Raw genomic sequence first — 25,581 nt, 5'->3', positions numbered from 1 at the left:
CCAAATTTTCTTACTTTATTTTCCTTTATGCTCTCTATTCTAAACTCCATGATTAGGTTGTTTAAATAAATTGACCAGAAATTTAAATTTTGGACCAAATAAATATCTCTTCTTTTGGTCTCCTACAGAGGTTGAACTTTTGGAATACAAGCAATATCATCCTTTACCCTGTATTCTGATTTACCTTAGTTCTAACCAGGTCTGTTACAAACATGTCTATTGGAGTCTGAGCTCTTTTTCAGCTTCTTTAACAGTTGTTGTATGGAGTAATGCTGACTTTTGGAACTGCAGAACTCTAATTCTGAGTCTCAAGTGTCATACAGATACCCAATGCTCCAGGGAAATCCCAAGTTATACACGAAGAGTGCAGCACCTCAGAATTTAGAAATAACAGTTTAAACTCAGGAACAGATGTGACTGCTGTAGGAGCTTGCAATCTAGGAATTATTACAGTGAGCCTTATTTGAATAGTCATGCTCCTTAATCATTGTTTGCCCAATCTCTACCCACTTTCTTTCCTCAGACAACCTATGCACTCAAATTCAATTCTCATAGATTGCTTATTATAGTTAGTTATTGACTCCATACATTATTTGTATATTTTATTCTCACTTTTTGCACTCAACATAATGTCCTCAAGGTTCACTCTCCTAGTTGCATACCACATGACTTCCTTCCTTCCTTTAGCCACTCATTCTGTCATATGTGTACATCACATTTCACCCTTCTCTTCATCAGTCAGTATACCCTTAGGCCACCTTCATCCATTGAAAATCGTTAAAAACACTGCCATGAACACCAGTGTGCAAATGCCTATTCATGTCCCTGCTTTCAGTTCTTCTAAACCTTTGTCTACTAATGGGGCCCTCAACTTATTTTGTGAGTTTAATACAATGTCAATAAAAATTTCCACAAACAATTTTTTTTTAGAATTTATTGTTATTCTAATAATTATATGAAATGATAAACAGTATAAAATAACCAATACAAACCTGAGAAACAATAATTTTGGTAGTAAGCCTTGTCCACTTAACCTACATTATAACATTGTAATAATTACTATTAGTTTGGTACTGCTACAAGATAGTTCAGAATCAGATTCAGGAGTATTTTAGCATTTTTTTTTGTATTAGATAAAGGCTGTATTGTAAGCCAGTGGGAAAGAAAGAATATTTAATAAATGGTTCAAGTACAGTTGATAGGGGGAATTATTGCAGGATTCAAAGGGTAAATATGCAAAAAAATAAACAAAAACAGGAGAACACTACTAGAAAATATTTATAAGCATGTTGTTTATATGAGAATAAGGAAGAGCTCATTCTTATGTTTTATTCAAACATGAAATCCATGTAGTTAATCACACAGAGGGAAAACTACCAGATATAATAACATTATAGCTTAATGGTTAAGAGGAAGGGATTTTTAAGGTCTGGATCCGAGTTCTGTCCTCAACACTTACTGAATTGTGATGGTTTGAAGCTATATGTACTCCTAGAAAATCGTGTTCTTAATGCTAATCCATTCTTGTGGATGTAGCCGTATAGTGGGTTGGACCTCTTGATTAGGTTATTTCAGGTGTCCCAGGTGTATCTTAACCCTCTTATTAGAGTCCTTAATAAGAGGGTGAAATTCAGAGACAGAAGCTGAGAGGGAAGCACACAAATAGAAGCTGAGAGAGAATGCCACAGAAACAGGGAGCCACTGAAACCAGAAACTGGAAGCAGTAAAACCTAGAAGAGAAGAGAGAGACCAGCAGATGCTATGTACCTTGCCATCTGACAGAGGAGTTCAGATATTTGTCTGATGATGCCTTGATTTGGATATTTTCACAGCCTTAGAACTATAAGCTTATAAGTTAAAGAGTCCCTATTGTTAAAAGCCCATCCATTTCTGGTATATAGCATTTCAGCAGCTTTAGAAATCGAAAACATTCAGTGATCTTGGGGGAAGCTATTTAACTTCATTAAACCTCACTTTCCTCATCTAGAAATTAGAGGAGATAATAGTGATATTAGACTCATTAAATCTTGGGAATATAAAAACTTCTGTAAAGTAATTACCCTGTGCCAAGCAGTTAGAAAACCGTGATAAATATTAGTCATTATTATTGCCTTTAAAAACCTTTAAAGCATATCAGCAAACCAAAATCCCAATAAAAGGAAGGAAAAATATTTGCCATAAACATGAGATGAAGATTGATATACGTGATATGTAAAGAATTTATTCATAAGGATAAGAAATCATAATCATTTACAGAAATGGTAAAAAAAAAAAATGTGGCCAGCCAATTGACAGTTAAGAAATAACTGTGGCTAATAAGCATATGAAAAATGTTAACCTTTCCAAGTAATAAAAATGTAAACAAACCTTCACTGAGATGTAGTTTATCACTTCAAACTACCAAAAGTTTAACAAAGGATAATTTAGCGTTGCATGGAGTTCAATGGCATAGTCAGCTAGAAATTATTATTGGGAGAGTGAATGTTGTCAAAGCAATTTGGCAATATATAAATAGACCCTTAAAAAGCTGTATACTGTACCTGGTAATTTTACTTCCAGCAATTAATCTTAAGTATATAATCATATATGTGATGTGATTTAAGTTTAGGATATTCATTACAATCTTATTTACAATAATCGAAAAATTAGGAGCAACCTAAATGTTCCATAATAGAATGATGGAATGCTGTATGTAGTTATAAAAAATCAAATTAATGAAGGATATTTTTAATGGGGTGGGGAAATGTTAATCATATATGTTAAGTGGAAAAAATTTATTCATATAGATGTGAAAAACAGAACTGCATGTATAATATAAACCAAACTCTCTTGTATAAAAAATAAAAAGAAGAAAATCAATGGAGGTTAAGCACATAGAAGAAATGAAAAGAAATACTGAAATATATATCAAAATCACTATCTTAGTTATCTGTGAATAGTGTTGGTTTCCCACTTAACTATCCCAGTATAACAAATTGCCCCCAAATTTTATGGCTTAAAGCAAGCATTTTATTACATCTCACAATTTCGTGAGTCAGGAATTCAGGCTGAACTCGGCTGAGCAGTTCTTTGGCCTCCAGTGCTCAGATGGAGTACCTACCTGTGGCCTCTCCAGCATGGCAGCCTCGGGATGATCAGACTTCTTATGTGGCGGCTTAGGTCTCCCAGAGAGTCTTTCAAAGGAACCAGTAGATGCTGCAAGACTTCTTATGACCTAACCTCGGAAGTCCTAAAACGTCACTTCTACTGCTCAGTCCAGAATCAAGGCGAAGAAACTAGACTCCACTTCCCAAGGGAAGAAGAAGCCATCCATCTTTCATCTACCTCAATTAAATTTAGTGATTTTAGTTTTCTCTGTGTTTCTTCAGAATATATAATGCAAATGCTGTGCATATGTAGGAGCTTTTTATATATGAAGTTCATAACCTTTAATAAGATAATTCACACAAGGTGCTTAACATTATGTCTGGCCTAAATAGAGCCTCTAGGAATGTCAGCTGGCACAATCAAATCAGTATTATATTTATTCCTTTCTCTATAGGACAGAAATGTACTGGGGTATTTATTTGCAGTGGCTCTTTCACAAGGCATTAAAAAGACATAATTTTACCAAGGCAAGGCCAAAAACAATTTTCACAGGTAGTTGATATATAAACTCTGTTTGAAAGGCCGAAGGGGGATCTGTTAGCGTGGGAACGGTAAGAAAGCCACTCAAGGTGGTAGGAACTGCGTCAGCAGAAGCATCGATTTCCAGTAGTCCATGGCGTATAGTGGGATCTTTTGGTGTGGCAGGACGCGCAGATATGGTGCATGTTTGTGAAATGCTGAAAACTTGGTAAGAAAGGATTAAATTCAAGAGGTAATTCAGAAACAGAATATACAGGTGTAAGTAACCAATGAACTGTGACAGTTCCTTGAGAGATACAGTAAGCAAAACTTATCTGTTCACCAGTTAAAGCAATCTTACTATCTCGTCCTGATTCCATTTTCTTTCTTTTAACTGCAGTATTAACCGTATGTGAAAATGGCAGAATTCAGACCAAATAGTAAGCCACATATGGAAAATCTCTTTTCAACCAAAGAAATATAAAAAGAGTTGGAGAAAATGACTGGCTGAGCCGTATTTCCTAGGTTTAAACATAAAGTGATTTATCTATCTATCTGTATATCTATCTCTCTCTATATTTTTTTCAACAAAATCAAACATTTGTCCATCATCTCTGAGTGGTTGTTCTGCCTGTTGTGCTTATTAGCTCCTCCATTCTTCTTGTCCCAGGGCTCTCATGTTCATGCGCCAGATGGACTCCACATCTGGTGACCAGTCCGTGCTCTTTTGGGGGGAAAAAAACAAAAATTCCTTTGAGGGACTACCTAAATATATCTCTGTAGAAGCTGCTACTGCCCATGTCTGTAAATATCTGGGTCTCAAATTAAATGCATAAAGCTGAAATTATAATAGTTTTCGAAGATAATAGTAACTAGATAAGACACCATACAAATTTGGGCTTTAAACTTTTGGCACCAATTCTTTTTCCTTCCAACATATTAGTTGTGATGATATGCCTTTGATGTTTGACATAGCTCTGAAGTCATGATCAAATATGGTAACCAGAACTTATACAGACTTACCGTACTGGGCAAATCATTTGGAATCAATTTTATAGGGGAAAAAAGCTATTTGAATTAGCTTTTCCATTTTTAATGAAATTGTGCTGAAGTTTGAAGTCTTTTTTTTCCTTCTGAACTGTCATTAAAATAAATATCACTATGTTATTAAAACCAAATAAAAGCTTCAAATAGAAAGTAAGTTCAAGATATTATTAGCAAGTGCTTTTTATCACATAATAGTTTTTAAATTCATCATCGAGAAAAATCTACTATTCTCTGGATAAAAATGACAATGGCAACCACTCATATTGGAATGCTTTTCAGTCATTTAAAAATAATTTCTTCCATCAAAGCTCTGAGAAGAATGTTGAAGCACATATATTCTAACCAGACTAAATTGTGTGTTGGTGACACAACCAGGAATCTATGTTTCAACGCTGAGATTTCTATTATCTTCTTAACTCATTGAATCATTGTTGCTTCTCTGACTGCTTTAGAAGCTGATTAAAATTCATACTGTTTTCCTGTGCTAAAGAAACAAAGGGGTAAGAAAAGGAAAAGACATAATCCAGATGAGATGGTTGTATAGGAACAGATTTTCGAAGTGTTAACTGATGTTGTGAAAAGCTGTTTTAGTAATAAGCTTAATGGGAAAACAATGTGGTCAGGAAACTCAGTGATACTGAAATGTGACTCTTACAAAGTAATGTCAGGTACACCAGGAACAAAGGGACACAGTTAACAGAATCAGTCCCATGTGTTGTGAAATATCATTTTTTTCATTGTTGTGCTTTGCTGCATCCTCTTCTTTTTATAATTTTTTTTTAATTTTATAATATAACATATATACAAAGCAAAGAAAGAAAAAAGCAATAGTTTTAAAGCAGTCTTCAACATGTAGTTACAAGACAGGTCTCAGTGCAGCCCCTTCTAATAGTTTCCCATGGTGCTTGTTGGTGTTCAGGGATTGGAAATGTCATCGGTTGTAGTGGAATTGCTGGTTTTCCCTGTTCTTTAGCTTCTCATCACTGTCTTCCAGAAATATTCATCTTGTTTCAGTTTCTTCCAATTTCTCTTCTGGCAGTGCCATTTTAATTTGAACTTAATAGTTCTTTTCTAATACAACAGCTTTTATTTGAAGTTCTTTGGGTAATAAGTAAAAAGGCAAGCAAGTAATCAGTTTCATTAATTTAATTTTATTCTTTAATATTTTATTATTAATATTAATATTTTAAATATTTTATCCCAAATCTGGGCAATATCCATGAGATTGGAATTTACATAATAGATCACTACTAGAGAGGAATTTAGAGATGGGACTCATAAGCATTGCCCAGTGGTAGTATTGTGAAGAATAGATTGTAACTAGAAAGGTCTTTTTAATTCATAGCAGTTGGATTGGGTGGGGTTTTAATTTTACAATTTTTATTATGAGGCAAGATTTTTATGAAATTAAGGCATGGGAAAACATATCCTCAAATAGACAAAGACTGCTACGAGTGGGAGCCAAGAGACCTGGTTTACCTTAAATTCCTTGCTCCTTAGTTTCTTCATCAGTGAAATGAGGATATTAATTTCTTTTCTTCTTTCCTTGTAGAGATTCTGTAATGACCAACCTTACCTCACTGTCAGATTGCCAAGGAGAGTTACTTGAAGTTTCTGAACCCTGTTTTCCTCGTTTCTTTAATGGGGGTGGCTTTTGAGTGATTCCGGGCATTAGAGGTTATTTATGTATATATATATAGCACTAGGTACAGATCTGACCATTGCAGTTATTACTATTACTCCTCTGCTATTATTAGTACTGTGATGACCTCTTTATTTGCAAGTACTCTATTAATACTATTACCTTTCTAATGTTAAAATAAACATAATGACACAAAGAAGCTTCATTTCTACTACGTCCTGCACACGAAGTTGGTCTTGCTTTGTTAAAACAAAAGAGAAGAGAGTATTTCAGACACCCTACTTATAATTTACATTAGGACTTCATTTTTTTTTGTTCACTAAAGTGTATTTATTTCCTTAAAGGGGTTCCCCTCCCTGAGATAATCACTGCCAGAGTCAATCAGAACTGGACAGAGTCTTTGGGGCTCTTGTTAGGTATGGACCTTTTCAATGACCTCTGAATCATCAAAGACATTGAATTATTGTTAGTAAGGTATTATTATTAACTGCTTTATTGTATCTAATGCTATAAAATTGTGTGTGTACATTTATATGATCTTTGAATAGTTCAATACCTGACTACGTTTCATGTATGAAGGTTCTTTGCATTTCTGGTAAAGTGTTAAAATATATCAAATGCACAGACACACAGAAAAGTACACAATTACTTGAACAAATAATTATTGAGAGCTAACTAGATGGCTAGTAGTCATTGTTACAGTACTAGGGATAGAACAGTGAATATTACAGATTCCTTGCCTTCAAAGGAAGTTATATTCTAGTAAAATAAAAAAGCAGATGGTAAGCAAACAAATATATGAATCACGTCAGGCCATAATAAGCATGTGTGGTAATAAGTTCATAAGCTGGTAGTGACCTCTATAGTGTCTGTTCCATTGGCAGGTGCCCTGCTCTACTAGCTCTTAAATAATTTGAGTACCACTGTTGGTCATAAGTGCTATGATCAAAAACAAAGCTGGGCCATGGAGATAATAAGTAGTGGTGATTGGGGGAAGTGTGGTCAAGGCTGGACATTTCCAAAGTAGTGACATTGGAATGGAGACCTGAATGAAAAGAGGGAATGAAGCTAGCTGGGAGAAAGTGTTCTAGGCAGAGGCAGCAGGAAGGTAAAATCCTTGATGCAGTTGCTGGGCGATTAGCAGTGGAAGCCACTGCTGCTGTGGGGGTGGGTACTGCAAGGAGATGAGCTCAGAGACCTGTGGTGAGGAGGATGGCTGGGGGGGTTTTGAGGACTTGTAGGCTCTGATAGTAGGAGTAGTAGCAGTAGTGGTAGTAGTCATTATTCTTATCATTTAGTGTTTTGATCTTAATATGTCCTAAAATAGTGTTAGAATTGAAAAACATAGAGGAAAACATATGGCATTATTAGTTGGGTAAATGGGAACATTTGAAAAACTGTTTGAGACAAATTCCAATAGTTCATTTTTATGCTGTTATTTGCTCCTGTGCTTTAATGCTTAAATTTACTTTTCACCTGAACCAGCATGAAGTTTTTGCATATGAACACTTAAGAGTTTTAACAAAAGAACTTTTTTAAATGACTTGACTAAAAAGTAGGTAGACTTGGGAGGTTACACTCACTCTGGTTTTAATTTCAGCCTCCTATTTGTATCAAAAGGCAGGTCTCTGAAGAGAAATGAAGCGTAGTATTAAGCAAGAGCATTTTTTTCTTGCTCTATTTCAAAGAAGTTTGTGGGTTTTCTTTTGGTGCTATGCATCTCGAGGAGTGGTTTTTTTATTCTGTATTCCTGCAGCGATACATTAAAAGATAGTGATCTTGAGTTCTATCTTAACTCATCTGTTTATGCTTATGCAACAGACAATTGTATTTAATGTCTTATATGCAATTAGGTTGTCTTAAGACAATAAAATTTGTAAAAATGTAGTAGACTAAGGCTACTAAATAATTTTGATCATCATGGCTAAAAATTCAGTATGCGTACCATATGTGTCTACATATACTTCATTTATCATTGTTACAGAAGTATTTCAATATTTTAACAACAGGAACCATCGCACTGTTTCATATAGGCTGAATACTTTCCTTGGCTGACAGTCCATCCTCCTAGTTAACTGTTTGGTTTACTCTCCCATGTTTTGAATGTTTTAAAAAAACAACAATATTTTATAAGAGGATAGAAAAAAAAGAAGGTGACCGTTAAAAAAAATTAGCAATGCATCATTGTGAATGAGTTAGGGTTCACTTATGAAGAAGAATTGTAATGGTTCAGTTGGTTTCTTTTTAAAAACTGCCATCATTTCAAGAGAACAAATGGTCCCTTGTAGCAGTTGTTTATAAATAGCTACACTAAAATTCTATTTCTAACATGAACATATCTTAATGCATATTAGTCATTTCTTCATAATTCTTTATTTCCTTCCCCTCCCCCCAACACACACGCACACATTCACACTCATGTATTTACTCCCTCCTTAATATTTTATTTTACTGTCTTCTATTCATGTGGAAATAGCTTTTTGCTTTCTTTTGATTTGGATACTCTTTTCAGCCCACCCTAGACTGTGTTGTTGGTTTGGAAAGTGAAATGAGCAAATACCTGCTGACAAGGTAATTGCTTTTCATAGCAGTCATGTCAGCTTGGGCACAATGAAGCTTGCACCAACTTAAATGCATGTGCTGGTCTGAAGTTGTTATGTACCCCAGAAAAGACCATGTTCTTTTTAATCTGTTCCTGTAGATGCAGACCTGTTGGGATGGGATCTTTTGAGTAGGTTATTTTAACTGAGATGTGACCCCACCCCATCAAAGTGGGTCTTAATCCTTTATTGGAGTCCTTTATGATGATAAAAGACACTAAAAGCCCAGAGAACTCAGAGAGAAACACTCAGAGACACTGAGGGTAGCAAACAAGGACCCACAGAAACTGAAAGAGCCACTGAAGCCAGAACCTGAAAGGAATGAAATCTGGGAGAGAAGGCAGACATGGGCCATGTGCTTTCTCAAGTGACAACTCTGGATGCCAGCAGCCTTTCTTAAGAGAAGGTATCACCCTGTTGATGCTTTGATTGTGACATTTTCATGGCCTTAGAACTGTAAATGTGTAAACTAATAAATCCCTATTGTAAAAACAAAACCATTTCCAATATATTGCATTCTAGCAGCTTTAGCAAACCAAAACAATGCACTTCCCACATTTTGTATTGTTTTGATTCTTGCAAGTCCTGATCTTTTTTTAAACTATAATATGTGATTAACTTGACTAACTATAAGGAAGGAGAGGAACATTTGGTTTTGAGGAGAGGAGAATGTTTTCCAACAGCAAATTCTATCAAATTCTGGAGGTTTTCTCCCCCGCAGAAGAAAGAGAGATGGCATGCCTGAGTCTTTTAAAATTCTGCTGAAAGAAATTTGTTTTGGAAGATACCACCCAACAATATTATAAGTTGATCTAGGAAGGAAAAGGGTAATGAAGGTGAGGTAGTAAAATCCTAGGTAGAAATTAGCCTTATTCCAACTCCTTATGTGATGGCTAAGTTTATGTGTCAGCTTGGCTAGGTTATGGTGTCCAATTGTTTGGTCAAGCAAGTACTGGCCTGATTGTTACTGTGTGGCTACTTCATGGATTTAAATAATCACTAAATTGATTGCATCTGTGGCTGATTACATCTATAATAACTACGGAGATTGCCTTCAACAATGGCAGAAGGCATTCTGCCTCCTCATCTAATCAGTTGAAGGCCTTTTAAGAAGGACTGATGATTTCAGCAGTCAAAAAGAAGAAATTCTATCTCTACTCCAGACAGCCCTCTTCTCCTGGGGAATTTGTTGACACCTTCATTAGAGTTTCCAGTTTGTGGCCTCTCCTACCAAATTCAGACTTGCCCATCCACACAATCACATGAGCCAATTCCTATAAAAAAATCTCATAATATTTAATATATATAACTCCTGTCAATTCTGTTTCCCTGGAAATCCTCTCCAATATACCTTAATTGGCTTTTTAGGTCTTTCAGAATATGATCTAAATCACTGGATCTCAAACTTTTTTGGTCATAGGACCAGTTTACATTCTTGAACATTTCTGTGAACCCCAAAGAGCTTTGTTTATAGCAATAATATCTTTTAGTATATACCATATTAGAAATTAAAACTGAGAAATTTCTAAAGTGTTAATTCATGTAAAGTGTCAATAAAATGCATTACATATTGACATTAAATATATTTTTCATGACAAACTATATTTTTCAAAACAGAAGCATTTAGTGAGAAAGGTAGCATTGTTTTATATTTTGCATGTCTCTTTAATGTCTAACTTAAAAGAAGACAGCTGGATGCTCCTATCTGCTTCTGCATTCAATCTGTTGTCATGTCATGTGTAATGTAGCTTCTGGAAAACTTCACTGTATTCTCATGAGGAAATGACAGTGAAAGAGGCAAATAATATCTTACTACTATTATGAAAATAATTTTGGCCTTGTGGACCCTCTGTAAGTGCCCCCTAGGGGTCCCCTGACCACACTTTGAGAACTATTGGCCTAAACATACTTTCCTAACACACTCTTAAGTCAACCCTATGCAGCCTTTAATAGTAACATTTCTATTCTTCCACCTATCCCTATTCTCCTAGATACGCACATTTTAGAGACTAGAATCTCAAGTATTAGAGTCAATCTTAAGTATCCAGTACAGATATTAATTGTGGGGAGTTCTTTAATTCAAGATATTGTGGATATAAAAAAGTTAAGAATTAATGAATTCATTCTGTGAAATTAGAACTATAGTTTAAATTTTCTTATCCATGGTGATTAGAATCAGAAAATGATTGGTTAATTGAAAGAGTGGTTCAAAGGAGAAAATATTTAAAAACATAAAAAAAAGATACATGTACTTAGTGTTACCCTAGTGTTGTATACTCCAGAAAAGCCATGTCCTTTAACCTGATTCAATATTGAAGGGTGGAAACCCTCTGATTAGATTATCTCCATGAAAATGTGACATGCTGAATTTTGGGTGTGGCCTTTTGATTAGATGGAGATGTGACTCCACCCATTCAAAGCAGGTCTTGATTAATTTACTGGAGTCCTTTAAAAGGGGAGACATTTTGAAGAAATCTGAGATGCTGATGCAGATACATGTAGAACAGTTGCTTCAGAGCTAGCTGACAGAGCATGGATAGATGTTTGGAGATGCTTGGAGTGCTGACAGAGGGAGCAGATGCCTAGATAAGGACAGAGCCCAGCAGATGTTGCCATGTGCTTCCCATAATATGCTAAGCAAGCCAAAACCCAGAGTTGTGTCCTGGAGGAACTAAGAGAAGGCCCACAGAAGCCAAGTGTTCTAGTTTGCTAGCTCCCGGAATACAATATACCAGAAATGGACTGGCCTTTTAAAAAGGGGGATTTAATAAGTTTCTAGTTTACAGTTCCAAGGCCAAGAAAATGTCCCAATTAAAGCAAGTCTATAAAAATGTCCAAATTAAGGCAACAATAAGAGGTCATCTTCACTCAAGAAGGGCTCATGAAGTTCAGGGTTTCTCTCTCAACTGGACGGATACATGGCTAACATGGTGACATCTGCTAGCTTCCTCTCCAGGCCTCTCCCCCAGGGGGACGTGTTCCTTCTTCATCTCCTAAGGTCTCTGGCCGTGTGGACTCTCTGCTTTGTGGCTGTTGTCATTCTGTTGTCATTCTCTGCTCTCAGAATCACCAGCCTTTTCCAAAATGCTTCCTCTTTTAAAGTATTCCAGTAGAGTAAAGTAATCAAGACCCACCTGGAATAGGTAGGGTCACATCTCCCTCTATTCAAAAGTTAACACCCACTATTGAGTGAGTCACTTCTCTATGGAGATAATCTAATCAAGGTTCCAACATACAGTGCTGAATCAGGATTAAAAGAAACAGTTGCTCCCAAAAGATTGATTCGGATTCAAACATGGATTTTCTAGGGTACATAAATCCTTTCAAACCAGCACACCAAGTGAGGACCCTCCCCCCAACAGGAAACAGAGGCTGAGAGCAAAAAAGCCCAGGAGCAAGGGACCAGCAGATGCCAGCCAATTTGCCTTCTCAGCTGACAGAGGTGCTCTGGATGGCATGCTGAGTGAAGATAACCTTTTATTGATGTCTTACTTTGAACAATTTCACAGTCTAAGAACTGTAAACTTGTAACATAATAAACTGCCTTTTTAAAAGCCATTTCATTTCTGGTATGTTGCATTTTGGCAGCTTTAGCAAACTAATATAAACTTATTGAACATCTTTAAACTTATATAAAATATATTCATATGTTCACTGTTTGTTTTTCTTTTTTTGATGTAGTACCAGGTCTTTTCTTTGAGTAAAGCTGTTCTGATTGGAGTTTTCTTCCTCCATCTATCCTCTTACTTGCATAAACTACACTCAAAATGCATCATCTACTATTTCCAATTTTGTATTCTTTAAAATGGAGTAAGAACTTAAAGTCACTTGCAAAACAATATAAGGGATCTGAAACATGGTCTGCTGCCTTTCTATGGTTCTATAAGGGAACCATCACATTTTCCCATCTCAGTTTCCAGTTACCTAAGGGTACACTGGGCATAGATATTAACCAAAAGCCTAACCATTACCTAAAGAGGAAGCCTTGTTGACTGATACCCCTTCATCTAGAGTATCTATTTATCTACTATTATTAAGGATGTGGTAGAATGCATGAAGAAGTAAGCTTTTGGACTGGTATTATGTTAGTATCTGGGTAGACTTAGACCTTGGAGAGAGATAGTGTTCTAGTTTGCTAGCTGCTGGAATGCAATATACCAGAAATGGAATGGCTTTTAAAAGGGGTGATTTAATGAGTTGCTAGTTTACAGTTCTAAGGCCGAGAAAATGTCCCCATTACAACAAGTCCATAGTAATGTCCAATCAAAGGCATCCAGGGAAAGATACCTTGGTTCAAGAAGGCTGATGAAGTTCAGGGTTTCTCTCTCATCTGGAAAGGCACATGGTGAACACGGTCAGGGCTCCTCTCTCAGCTGGAAGGGCACATGGCAAATACAGCATCATCTGCTAGCTTTCTCTCCTGGCTTCCTATTTCATGAAGCTCCCCGGGAGGCACTTTCCTTCTTCAACTCCAAAGGTTGCTGGCTCGTGGACTCTGCATCGTGGTGCTGCAGCATTCTCTGCTCTCTCTGAGTCTCTCTCTCCAAAATGTTTCCTCTTTTATAGGACTCCAATAAACCAATCAAGACCCACTCAAATGGGTGGAGACATGTCATCCCCTAATCCAGTTAAACAACCATTCTTGACTAAATCACATCACCTAGGGAGATGATCTCATTACAGTTTCAAATATACAATATTGAATAGGGATTATTCTACCTTTAAGAAATGGGATTTATATCAAAACATGGCTTTTCTTAGGGGGCATACTTCCTTTCAAACCAGCACAGATAGTAAGAAGGATGTGTGTGTTCTCTGATGTTGTTATTGTACAACCTCCATAGGATGACAAATTCATCCCTGTTTGCCTGTGGCTTTCCCCATTTTGACACTCAATACTGAGTCCTGGGAACTTTCTCAATTCTAGGCAAACTGAGAAGGTTGGTCATACTAATTCTTCACCCTAACTCTGTGCAAAGGAGCAGGAATTCAAATTAGGATTTGTTAGGAATTCAGACGTTGGATACAGCCCTGTGGCCAGTTGGAATTGTTTCAAAAGAACACATATTTAGTAAACTCTTTCTAAGAGTCCCTTGGTTGCCTAAGGCAAGCAGGCAGACAGACCTCTGAAAGGGCCAAGTATCTTAGGGTCAGGCCTATTCCACTGGAATTGTTTTATAAAAAAATCCCAGGAGCATTACCCACTCAATTCATCATTTACTTGAGGCACACTTTTGATTAGATATTTTAATTTTTAAAGATTTTTCTAGTTTTTCCTATACCTAATTCTGAAGGTACTTCCTAATGTCATCTCTTTCTTCAGAATTGGAGCAGGTCGATGTGGTTTTTCTTGGGAACTCAGACAGCTGCAGGAACTCTGGAAGCTGCCATACAGTGTAGAACACAGGAATTGAGCATTAGAAAACTGGGATTCCATAAAGGCTACATCACAAATCAAGCTGTGGTACCTTGTACATGCTATTGAACCTGGCTGATTCACTGGTTCCTTTTCTATAAAGTGGGGACAATTATAATAGCAATGTCATAGGATTGTTCTGAATATTAAGAGAAGTGATTTGCAGGAAATTGTATGACATATACCAGATTATTCAGTAAACATTTGTAGAATCTGTTGAAATATCCACAGTACCCAGTTGTTATTGCACTGATAAGAAATGAATTGTTTTCAATGTCAGTCATTGACATATCAATTTTTCAAAAATGTCAAATACATATATTTAGCAAATATGTATCAAGTCCCTAGGTTTTGCCAGGTATTGTGCTAGGCACTTGGCATTCATGGGTGTTTTAGTTTCCTCACAGCCCAAGCAAATACAAGGCAATGGGTTGGTTTAAATGGTGGGAATTTATTGACTCACAGTTTTGAGGCTAGAAGTCCAAAATCAAGGTGTTATCAAGGCAATGCTTTGTCCCAGAAGACTGTGTCATTTTTGGGCTGGCTACTGGTGAACCTTGGCTTTTCTGTCACATGTGTATACATGGCAGCCTCTCCTGGCTTCTTCCTTCTCTTCTGGCTTCCATTGACATTCAGTTTCTAGCTACTCTCTCTGGCTTCTTCCCTTGCTGTGACCTTCTGCGTAAGGCCCTCACTAATAAGATTAAGACTTCCTGATTGAGCTGGACTGAAGTAACCTCATCAGAAGGATCTATTCACAAGAATTCACACACACAGGAATGAATTAAGTTTAAGAACTTGTTTCTCTGGGGTACATAGGTTCAAACCACCACAATTAACAGTCTTGGTTTCTATCTTTTTTGGAAACATTAATGCTTTATTTTATATTAGAAGTTTTCTGGATTTTTAAATTTAGCTTCATAGAGTGTAAGAGTTGCAGAGAGAGTAGATTAGGAAACAATGGGTGAAAATTATAGAAAGACAAATGACGTGAAAGCACAAGAATTGTGAAATCTCAGAACCTGGGTTAATATATTTTTCACTATTTTGTTGTTGTTTTCTTTTGGACAAGTTACTTTAATCTCATTGAAGCCTTTTTTAAATTTGGAAAGAGGGAATTGTTTTGCCTTTTTCATACAGTTGTTTGTGGCAAAAATAAGGTAATATCTATAATATCACTTTATCTGTAAACAACTCTATCTATGCACCTACCGTGTACTATGCGCGATTTTAAGTGCTTTACATAGATTAACTCCTTTAATCCTCACAGCAACCATGACGTACAGATTAGGAAATTGAGGTAATGAAAGTTTATGTGACTTGTGCAAGGATACACAAGTAAGTGCTGGAGCGTTTTTCCAGGTTGTCAGGCTCCAAAATCCATGCTCTCAATCACTGTGTTATGTTGATTTTCATAAAGCCCTGTAGAAATGTTAATTCTTTAATTTTACTTAGGGAACTTTCTAACAATTATAAATGTCTGGAAAGGATATGTGTTGCCTCAGAAGGTAGCGAATACCCGTCACCTAAGCTATTGTTATTTGAGTTGTATAGTGGGATTTAAGATTCTGATAGAGGGAGAATAGAATTTTAGTTTGTTAGTTATTTTCTTTCAGCACCTTGAAAATATTCTACTGCCTTCTGGCTTTCATTGCTGTTATTGAGAAGTTAGCTGCTACTCCTTTGAGCTCACTCCTTGGAGCGTAATTTTTTTTAAACTGGTTTCTTTTAAGAGTGTCTCTTTATCTTTGTGTCTGCAAGTTCATTGTGATGTGTCTAGATGTAGATTTCTTTTAATGACTCCTGCTTAGAAATATTTGAGCTCCTTGAATCTGAAGATTAGCAGCTTTTGTTAGTTCTGAAAATTTTTCAACTATGATCTCATCTAGCATTACTTCTGCCCCATTTTCTCTCTCTCTTCCCTCCTTTTGGAATTCTGATTAAAGATTTGTTACAACTTTATATTCTACTTTTTATGCCTATTAAGCTCCCTCTTATGTATTTTCTAACTTCCTTCCTCATTAGGTTGCATTATAGCAATTTCTTTAGACTTATCTACAGTTTTCAAATTTTTTCTTCACCTGTGTCTGAAATACTGTTTAAATTTGCAAGTGATGGTTAGGTTCTGGTGTCAGTTTGACTAGGTAATGATGTCCAGGTGTCTGGTTAGGCAAGCACTGACCTAACCATTGCTGCAAGGATATTTTGCAGCTGGTTGATAAACCAGAAGGCTGGTTTATTAAATCATTAGTCAGTTGATTGCAGCTGTGGCTGATGACATCTACGATCAACTAAGGGCACACCTTCCACAAATGAGCTAATCAGTCTGTTGGATTTGATCTGATCAATTGAAGACTTTTAAGGGAGAAGAGAGAATTTTTACTTCTTTACTTCAGTCAGTAGGCCTCTCCTGTAGAGTTTGTCAAGACCCTTCATTGGAGCCGCCAGTTCACAGCCTACCTTACAGATTTTGGACTCTTGAATTCCCACAGTTGTGTGAGACACTTTTATAAATCTTTTATCTACAGATATCTTCTGTTGGTTCTGTTTCTCTAGGGAACCCTGACTAATGCACTCCCCATTGAGTTTTAAATTTTGTTTAGTGTATTTTTTATATCTGGAAGTTATATTTAGTTCTTTTTCAAATTGTCCTGGTCATTTTTTTTGTAGTGTTTTTTCTTCTTAAATACCAAAAAACTTGTCTTTTAGTTCCTGTGCATGGTAAGCATAGTTATTTCATAGTATGTGTTTGATAGTTCTATATATGAAGTCTTTACCAGGTCTTACTTGTGAATTCTAACTTCCTGTGTTCTCAGTTATTTTTTTTTGCTTCTTCTACCTAATGTCTTGACTTATTATAATTATTTGTGGGACACTTGATGTTTTCTTCCAGAGATTATTAGACTTGCTTCTGCTAGGCACCAAGGACCATTACCCTTCATGATGACATTAAATTAAAAATCATGTATCAAACACTGTACTACCCAGATGATGTGAGTTTGGACTGCCAGTCTGTGCAATGATCAGTCATTAGTGTGCATCCAATTATTAATTCCCCAATTTTTGACCCACTCCTAGATCAGACTCCTGTTTTACTCTCTTTAGAGAATAATTCTCCTGTTGTCTCTCAGAAAAGGGTGAGGGGCGGCTGCTAAGTGACATGTAGTTTTGGAGGAGACTTAAGGGTCCAACTACTTCTTAAACAATTTTACCACAGTTATAGTTAATTTACCCCCAATTAGGAACCAACTTCAGAAGGATCTCTTGCTGCCATTTCCTGAGCCTCTTAAGGATTCTGTAGTGTAAAAGATTTTTTCCTTAATTTTTCTTCCAGGTAAGAATTGGTTTTCTTGGTTGGCCTAAATTTTTTAACGTTTGTCAATTGACTTTTTTTTTTAACATGGGCAGGCACCGGGAATCAAACCTGGGTCCTCTGGCATTGAATTGACTTTTAAGATTTCAAAATTATATTATCCTTATTACCTTTTCCATTTAATTTGTATTTATGAGTTTTATTTATTAGAAAGCACAAGCAAAACTTTTCTTTTTTTTTCTCATAATTTTAGTTGTGTTCTATAAGGGAGCATATTTAAATATATTTGTTCAATTCACCATCTTAACTCAGAGTTCCATTGATCTTTCCAAAATTGAAAATTCTACTTACAAATCTTCAATAACTCCTTACTGATCTCATTATACTCAGATACAAACAACTGGGAATATATGACCACATTTTCTCTTTTAAAATATGTTCCTATTATTTATAAATTATAATATCAACTTAATATTTTTCCGCAGAAACATAAACTTTACAACAATTTTAAACTTTCAATTTTGAGTTTCAATTAATATTTTCTGGTGTATTAGCAGATAAAATTTAAATTTGTATGAAGATGAATGAAGTGAATTCATTGTGTGTCTGTGAGTGTGTCTATTTGTGTGATTGAGTCTATTAGATGCTACAGAGGTGATAATGTAGATTAAAATTATGCCGTTAAAACACAATATAGTATGTCATTTCATCTACATTTACCTCTCAACCGTAAATATATATTCAGGAATTAATCTGAACATATTCTTCCGAAGCCAGAGGCTCTCTGGTTTGACACCTTATCCTATCTAGTGGTACCTTATCCTATCTCCTGACTTTTTGGACAGGAAGCCCCAAATCTTCTTCCCAGAAAGAGAGTATTGCTTTTACCTTAAGTTGAGAAATGCTGTTAATAGTCATAGAAAGAGTGCATATATTTTCCTTTCAAATCTTGTTATATTAGGATACTGCTGTTTTTGCTTTTGTTTTTTTCCATTTGTAAGCCACTTGAACAGTTCAAAGTTTTCAAAGATTTCCAATTCAGATTCCAAACCTTTGTGTGGAATATACCTCTTATGTCTTAGGGTGAGGTTTCCTTTTTTATTTTTGAGTGTGAATTTGAAGGTGGAGGGCTGGAAAGTGGGACAGGAGAAGTTGTTAGAGACTAAGACAAACTTCCATTATGTCAATGATTCTAGGGGTTGACTCCATCTCTTACATCTGGTTTGAAGGGCTCAGGTACAAAGTAGTCACGCACTCCTAGGAAGGAAAGTTATTACATGAATATAAGCAGTATTTATGATTTGGGCCATCAAATTTAGAAATTCTGTCATTTGTCATATGGGATACAGTCTTGCATCTACCCATCCAGAAATATAACCCAAAACTCATGGCTTGTTGTTTGTGAGTCTGTCATCTCACTTGTTTACGAGGTATGTAAAGAAGGAAGGAAGGCAGAAAAGCAAGTGTGCTGGTTTGAAAGGAAGTATGCCCCCTAGAAAAGCCGTGTTTTAATCAAAATCCCATTTCATAAAGGTAGAAGAATCCCTATCAATACTGTATGTTTGAAACTGTGATCAGATCATCTCCCTGGATAATGTGGTTTAGTCAAGAGTGGTTGTTAAATTGGATTAGGTGATGATAAGTCTCCACCCATTTGGGTGGGTCTTCATTGTTTTATTGGAGTCCTATAAAAGAGGAAACGTTTTGGAGAATGAGAGATTCAGAGAGAGCAGAGAAGAACGACATAGCCACGGGAAGCAGAGTTCACGAGCCAGTGACCTCTGGACATGAAGAAGAAAAATGCCTCCTGGGGAGCTTCATGAAACAGGAAGCCAGGAGAAGAAGCTAGCAGATGACGCCGTGTTCACCATGTGCCCTTCCAGATGAGAGAGGACCCTGACCGTGTTCACCATGTGCCTTTCCAGCTGACAAGGAAACTCTGACTGCGTTTGCCATGTGCATTCTCAATTGAGAGAGAAACCTTGAACTTCATCGGCCTTCTTGAACCAAGGTATCTTTCCCTGGATGCCTTTGATTGGACATTTCTATAGACTTGTTTTAATTGGGACATTTTCTCGGCTTTAGAATTGTAAGCTAGCAACTTATTAAATTCCCCCTTTTCAAAGCCATTCCGTTTCTGGTACATTGCATTCTGGCAGCTAGCAAACTAGAACAGCAAGTAAACATGTATGTAGTGTGTCAGGATATTTTTTGATTATAAGTGACTAAATGGCTTAAGTGATAAGAAAAGTTATTATTATTGCTATTATTGGAAAAAAAATACCCTATTCTACCTACCCCTTCTCTGTCACAGACATCAGTATTTGGAGGTGAAATAAGTGTGCATGACTTTGGAAGAACTGAGCACTCCTAACAGCTTTGCTATAGAAGAGCTTTGACCCCTGCAAACTATTTAAAACAACTTTGGCAGTGATATTTTGGCTGATGAGAAACTAATTAGAAGATGGGACCTTTTTACATACTCTTCTAATGACCCAGAGTTTCAAACAGATGTTTCAGGGAAATGCATACCTGGTGCTTTTCCTTAGCCAATTACTTTGTTGCAACTGTCACAGGTCCTTTTTGTACAATAATTTCGGAGACTTATGTCCCTACTAGTAACTCAAATGTACATTGTTAAGCTCAATTTGAGGGGAATTTGGTGGTAATTAGAGGCCTAGTTTTGCTATTAAGTCTTGTAAAAGGAACCTATCACAGCAATTGAGAAGACCTCAGAGCAAAGACATAGGCGCAAACCACATTCTCCGAGAGTCATCCATAGTAGAGTCTTGTGGGATCTTCAAACAAAAACTGTGTGCAACTGCACATGCACACATGTACACACATACATAATCACACAACATCAAACCAAAACACTCAACTTCAGAACAAATTAAATAAAAATGGAAAAGTAGAGAAAGAGTATGGACTAAACTGAAGCAACTTGAAGTACTGAAACTTAAAATTTACCACATTTAAACAGGATTGCTTGAATTGTTGCTTGCTTCTTATGATGTTTCAACAATGTGTTGGTTTTCATAGAATCTCTTTGCATACACTTAAAGTATGTACTTTAAAAATAGTAGTTTATATGTCTAAAGGAATTTAATAGTGAATTTTTCAGAATTATTAGATTGGAAAAAAAATCCTTATTTGAATTTGTAACACCCACTTTCTTAAGACACTTGTCTTAAGAGAAGGCAAATATACCTTTGCGTGAAAATTATGAAGGCAAAGATAAGCATAAGTACTTATTAAGGCTGAATGAGTTTTGCCTCTTTTAAAGTCAAATAATTAGTTATTGTTTTGTTTAGTGATATTAAGGCTTTTATGTATAAAATAAAGTTTTCTCTTAAATCTTCCAGATTTACAGAAATTACTAACCATATGGATTATTTTTTTACAGAAAAAAGAAAATCCCCATTATCTATGTATATAGGTTTTATTCTTGGGACTTGACAAAGAATTTGCTTTTCCTTCCCAAACTCCCCAACATTCTAAGCCATCGGAAGACTAGAGTTCAGTACAAACAGTTTCAGTTTCCATACTTCGTAGTAGGCCAGCCAAGAACCCTCCTTGGCAGATGAAAAAAAAAAAAAGTTAATTTCTAGAAAATAACGAAGGCATTCTTTCACTTGTAAATATTTTCTTACCTCATATTTTTTAAATTACCATCTAATTAGCATGGGGCACATTGACTTGTGTATATAAACTAGCTCTGCATTTTATTTTAGACCAAGATGAAATATTCACTTTTTTTCCCGTCTCCCAATGTGATATTATATTTACAATAAAGAACATCTGGATATTTGCAATTGGAGAAGCCTTCATGCTTTTGAAATATGACTTTCAATAAATAGCTCTCCTTCTAAAGCTAAGCAGCAATCAGCATGTCTTGAATATTTGGGTAGGTTTTTTTATGAAAAAGCATTTGCTTTTTGTATCATTTAAGACATCTTTACTATTAAAGGTAGGTGGCGAAAAAGCAGGTTGGGCTTCAGAGAAAAAAATCAGAAATTCTGTAATAGATTAGAGTATGCCAATTAAATCTTAGTGAAGAATAATAATCCTTTTTTCCTCCTTCAGTCTGGCCTTGGGTTTTTAAAGTGTGAGCACAGTGTTACAATACTGCCCCCTACTGTAAGATTTTGCTTAGCCCTTTCAAAAATAGTTTCAAGAGGAAAATTAGAAGCTAAAAGATGATTGGGGACAAGTATATCCCATAACATTTGATATTTTAAAATTATATTCTAATATATGATTCAGGCCCCTTCATACACAAATCTAGAATGATGATATAATACAGGCTTTTGTTTCTCAGTTTGTTTTCTTTTGAATTATTTTTATTGCTGCTCTGTTCTTTTGAGTTAAACAGGAAATTTTCCTCCCCCAACATGCTTTGGGATGGTGGACTTTGCTCAGTGTTTGGTGAATGTGTTTTTGTTTTAATTAGTGTTGGTTTGAAGGAATTTTGCATTTTTGGAAAAAGCACACAGGGTATCTTTGAGTTTGGATAAAGAATGAGCTTTTGTCTATCTTCTGTGGGGTTTTGGTATTTTTAATAATAGAAGCAGGTCTTGCGGTAAAATATATCTATTCAACCAATCATATCTTGGAGTTCATCCCATCTTAAATCTGTAAACAACTTTGTGTTGTTTTGCACCAAGTAAAACTATAAATTTATGTGAAAGAGCCTTTGGCATGAATAAAATTTAGAGTGTCTTTTTTTGGTGAAAAATTGAATTCTGTTTTCTCTTTTTTATGAGTATTGCTTTAACGAAATGATTTTGATGACATTTCTTTTGCCAATTCATATTTTCTGACATTTAAAAACAAATCAAAAGCCACTTATCGTATGAATCATTGTTAAAGTCAGCAGTAATCCACTGTGTAAAATCTCCCTGTAAAGGCACAGAGGCTAGGGGCTTAAACCTGGAGCACATTAAATTAGTTCCAGTCTCTCTCGAATGGGCTTTGCCTGGCTTGCTTAGGCAGGCAAAACGGAAACAGGCAGTTTATAACAAGAAGTCTGCTCTAAAAACCATGGGGTTCATTGGAGAAAGATTTATATCCCCCACTTATATAAACATTACAAATGTGGACTGCAAGTAGGGAGGGGAACCTTTATCGAAATCTCTTGAAGAGCTTTTTCATTGTGAGTAAAATGGACAGCATGTACTGTTGTTTGAAGATACGCCAGCCTTTCGACAATAATCTTTTTCACTGCTTTGCCTGATTAAAATGTAGCATTGTGAAGACTAACCAGACCACCTACTTCTAATTTATTTCCATGATGAGGCTATGTTGGCATAAAACATGGAGCCAAAAAAGCTCTGTGCCAAAGGAGAAAATTGTCATTTCAGGATTTTAAAAAAAGACAATATAATTATATAAGGTCTTAGGATAATGGAAAGTGGATGTCAGTTTATATCACCTCTTGATTTAAAATGGGTTTTATATATAAACACTATCCTGGATATCATGTTGTCTTTCCGATTGTAACAGAACACAGATGAAGCTTGAAATATTTGTTCAAATAAAAAGAGAAAGGCTACAAGAAAAGATTACCATTGGAGATTAGAGTAGCTATTAATTTGATATTTTATGTATGGTGATTTTTAGGTCCATGAGGTGAATTTCTGTTTTCCTCTCATTTGGTTTTATCTCGTTTTTAATATCTTGAAAACTACCATACAAATGTACTTTCCTTTGCCCCAAATATGACAAGCAAGGCACTCGGACAAGATTATCTTGTTTCTTCATGCTTACTAATAGTTGTTTCTATTTGATGGGTTTTAATAGCAATCCAGGTAGCACTGAATCTATTTGACTTAGGATTTTTTCAATTTGTCTGGAAGATAGCACATTTGCTTTTAGCATATTTAGCTGGTTCCAAATGTTTGGCCTTAAAATTTATAAGGTTATTTCAAATACACCTTAGAAATCAGGGCTGACTGTAAGAACAGACATGGTGAAAGCATTTGAAGGAGGTAACATGAAACCAGGACCTGCAGGAGCACAGGGGTTAACAACTTGGGGAGTTCAGCCCAGAAGGGCAAGCTTTTCCTGGCCCTTCCCACCCCACCCATTTGCCTTGACTATAATTAGAGACAAAGGCAGATTTCTGAAAATGAAGGGCAGTCATTTGACTTTACCAGGTGTGCACAAGTGAATGATGTGATTAGGTCCAACCTCAAAATAATGTGAAGTTGAACCTCTCTGGCCAATAACCTAATTATAACAGTGATCACTTTAGTGGGTTTCATTTGGTAAGTTCTTCCTATACGCCATGTACCATGTCAAGTGTTTTATATATATAATTATTTTAATCCTTAATTTTTTAAAATGAGGAACCTGGGGTATAGAGGCTTGGGTCACATGTCTGTGTCACACCACTGGTGGTGGTAGAGCTGGGCATTGAAACCAGGTATCCTGACTCCAGAGCTCATACGCTCAGCTTGCTTAACCATTATATAAAAAAAGGCCGAGTCTTCTCGTCTCAGTGATACCCGGTGTTTTCATACCACATGTATATCCTGTAATCGTGTTAATGCCAACCCCTGTCCAGTTTTGGTTCATGGATGTTTTATCAGCAATTATATCTGTACCTACAGCTGTGATACTGAGATGAGTAGCCTTGAGCATGAGAAGAGGCTCTTGTGTTGTGTTCTGGGATGGAGGTAGAAGGGATTTAGGGTGACTCCTGTCAGAGGATGTCAGGTAGTGATGAAAAGAGCTCATTGGTCCAGGGAGCCTGGTACTTGATGCAGAGGATTAAGATGAAGGATGATTATCGTTAATCTGCAGCTAGTCTGCTGTCTCTCCAAACAATTAAGTTATCCTATAATATTTCCAAATGATCCTTAGAATCCTACTAGTTTCAAGGATAAATTGACCTAAGGTTGAAGACAACAGGGTATTTAATCACTTGCAACCACTGGTACTTCCTTAGTTGAGTAAAATTTAGTTCTTTGAGAAATTTAACCTGTGTTTATTTGTATTATGAAGAACAGAATAGGCATTAGAATGGATTTTCATACTGTTGTCTTCAAAAGTAAGGCACAAATGTACCACTGGTAATAACTTATGCAATTATAGGTTCAAAAGAGGTTGTTGGAGGTCATTTTTGGCAAGGGAATTTCTTGTATACTTTATATAATTGGAGTAAATATTGCCCCGAAGAAAGAAAATCCCACAGGTAGAGCTAACATAGTGGTAAGGAGGAGGAAGAGGAAAAGGAAGAGAAAATTACTTTCCTTAATATCCTTAGCCTGATACTCTCTATAGCTGATAGAAGAAACAAAGAGGAAAGTGTAGTATTTATAGTATTAAAAATTAAAAAGGTACCCAACAGAGGAACCACAGTGGTGATATAAATGTATGGTGCCTGTATATGTGTGGGTTGTATGTTTGGGGTATGGAGTGGGGATGCAAGTGAGAAAATCCCAATCTTTAAGCAGAAAGTCAATAGATAATATCTAAAAGTGATTTTTAAAAAAAGTGTTGTGATTATAATACATTATTTAATGACAAGACGGTAATCACTAAAAAAACCAAAAAATAAACCAAAACTGGTTTCCTCTGAGAAGCAGGAGTGGGCTTGGAAAGGGGGTGAGGTATGAAGCTGTTGAATTTCATTACAACCCTTTTTGTACTATTTAAATCTTATAAAATATGTTCATGTTTTATTTTGCCGAGAGTAAAAGTGTTTAAAAACACCAATGTAAATACAATTTTAAAAAAGAAGATATTAGGAATAAAAAAAGAGCACTTGAGTTTCTAAATTTTTAAAAAAGAATAAAGCTATACCTTCATATAACAACATTGTGCTTTTTCCTTTCCCCCAAAGCAGAAATCTCAAAAAATTAAGTAGAATGAAGCATGTAAGCAACTCTCTCAGCTTTGTTTCATTTCAAAAGTTCTCTTCATTGGTGAAGTAAAGGTTTCCAAAGAAGAC

General features: G+C 35.9%; 1 protein-coding gene across 2 annotated transcripts in view; it reads left to right on the top strand.

Moving 5' to 3' along the window:
* Nucleotides 1-25,581, top strand: part of SCFD2 (sec1 family domain containing 2) — a 475,629-nt gene that overhangs the window by 120,016 nt on the left and 330,032 nt on the right. The window lies entirely within an intron of this gene.

Source organism: Tamandua tetradactyla, chromosome 19 (genome assembly GCF_023851605.1).
Source record: "Tamandua tetradactyla isolate mTamTet1 chromosome 19, mTamTet1.pri, whole genome shotgun sequence".
Lineage (NCBI taxonomy): Eukaryota > Metazoa > Chordata > Mammalia > Pilosa > Myrmecophagidae > Tamandua > Tamandua tetradactyla.
Note: the sequence above shows the minus strand (reverse complement) of the source record. Positions and strands in the feature narration are given on the sequence as shown.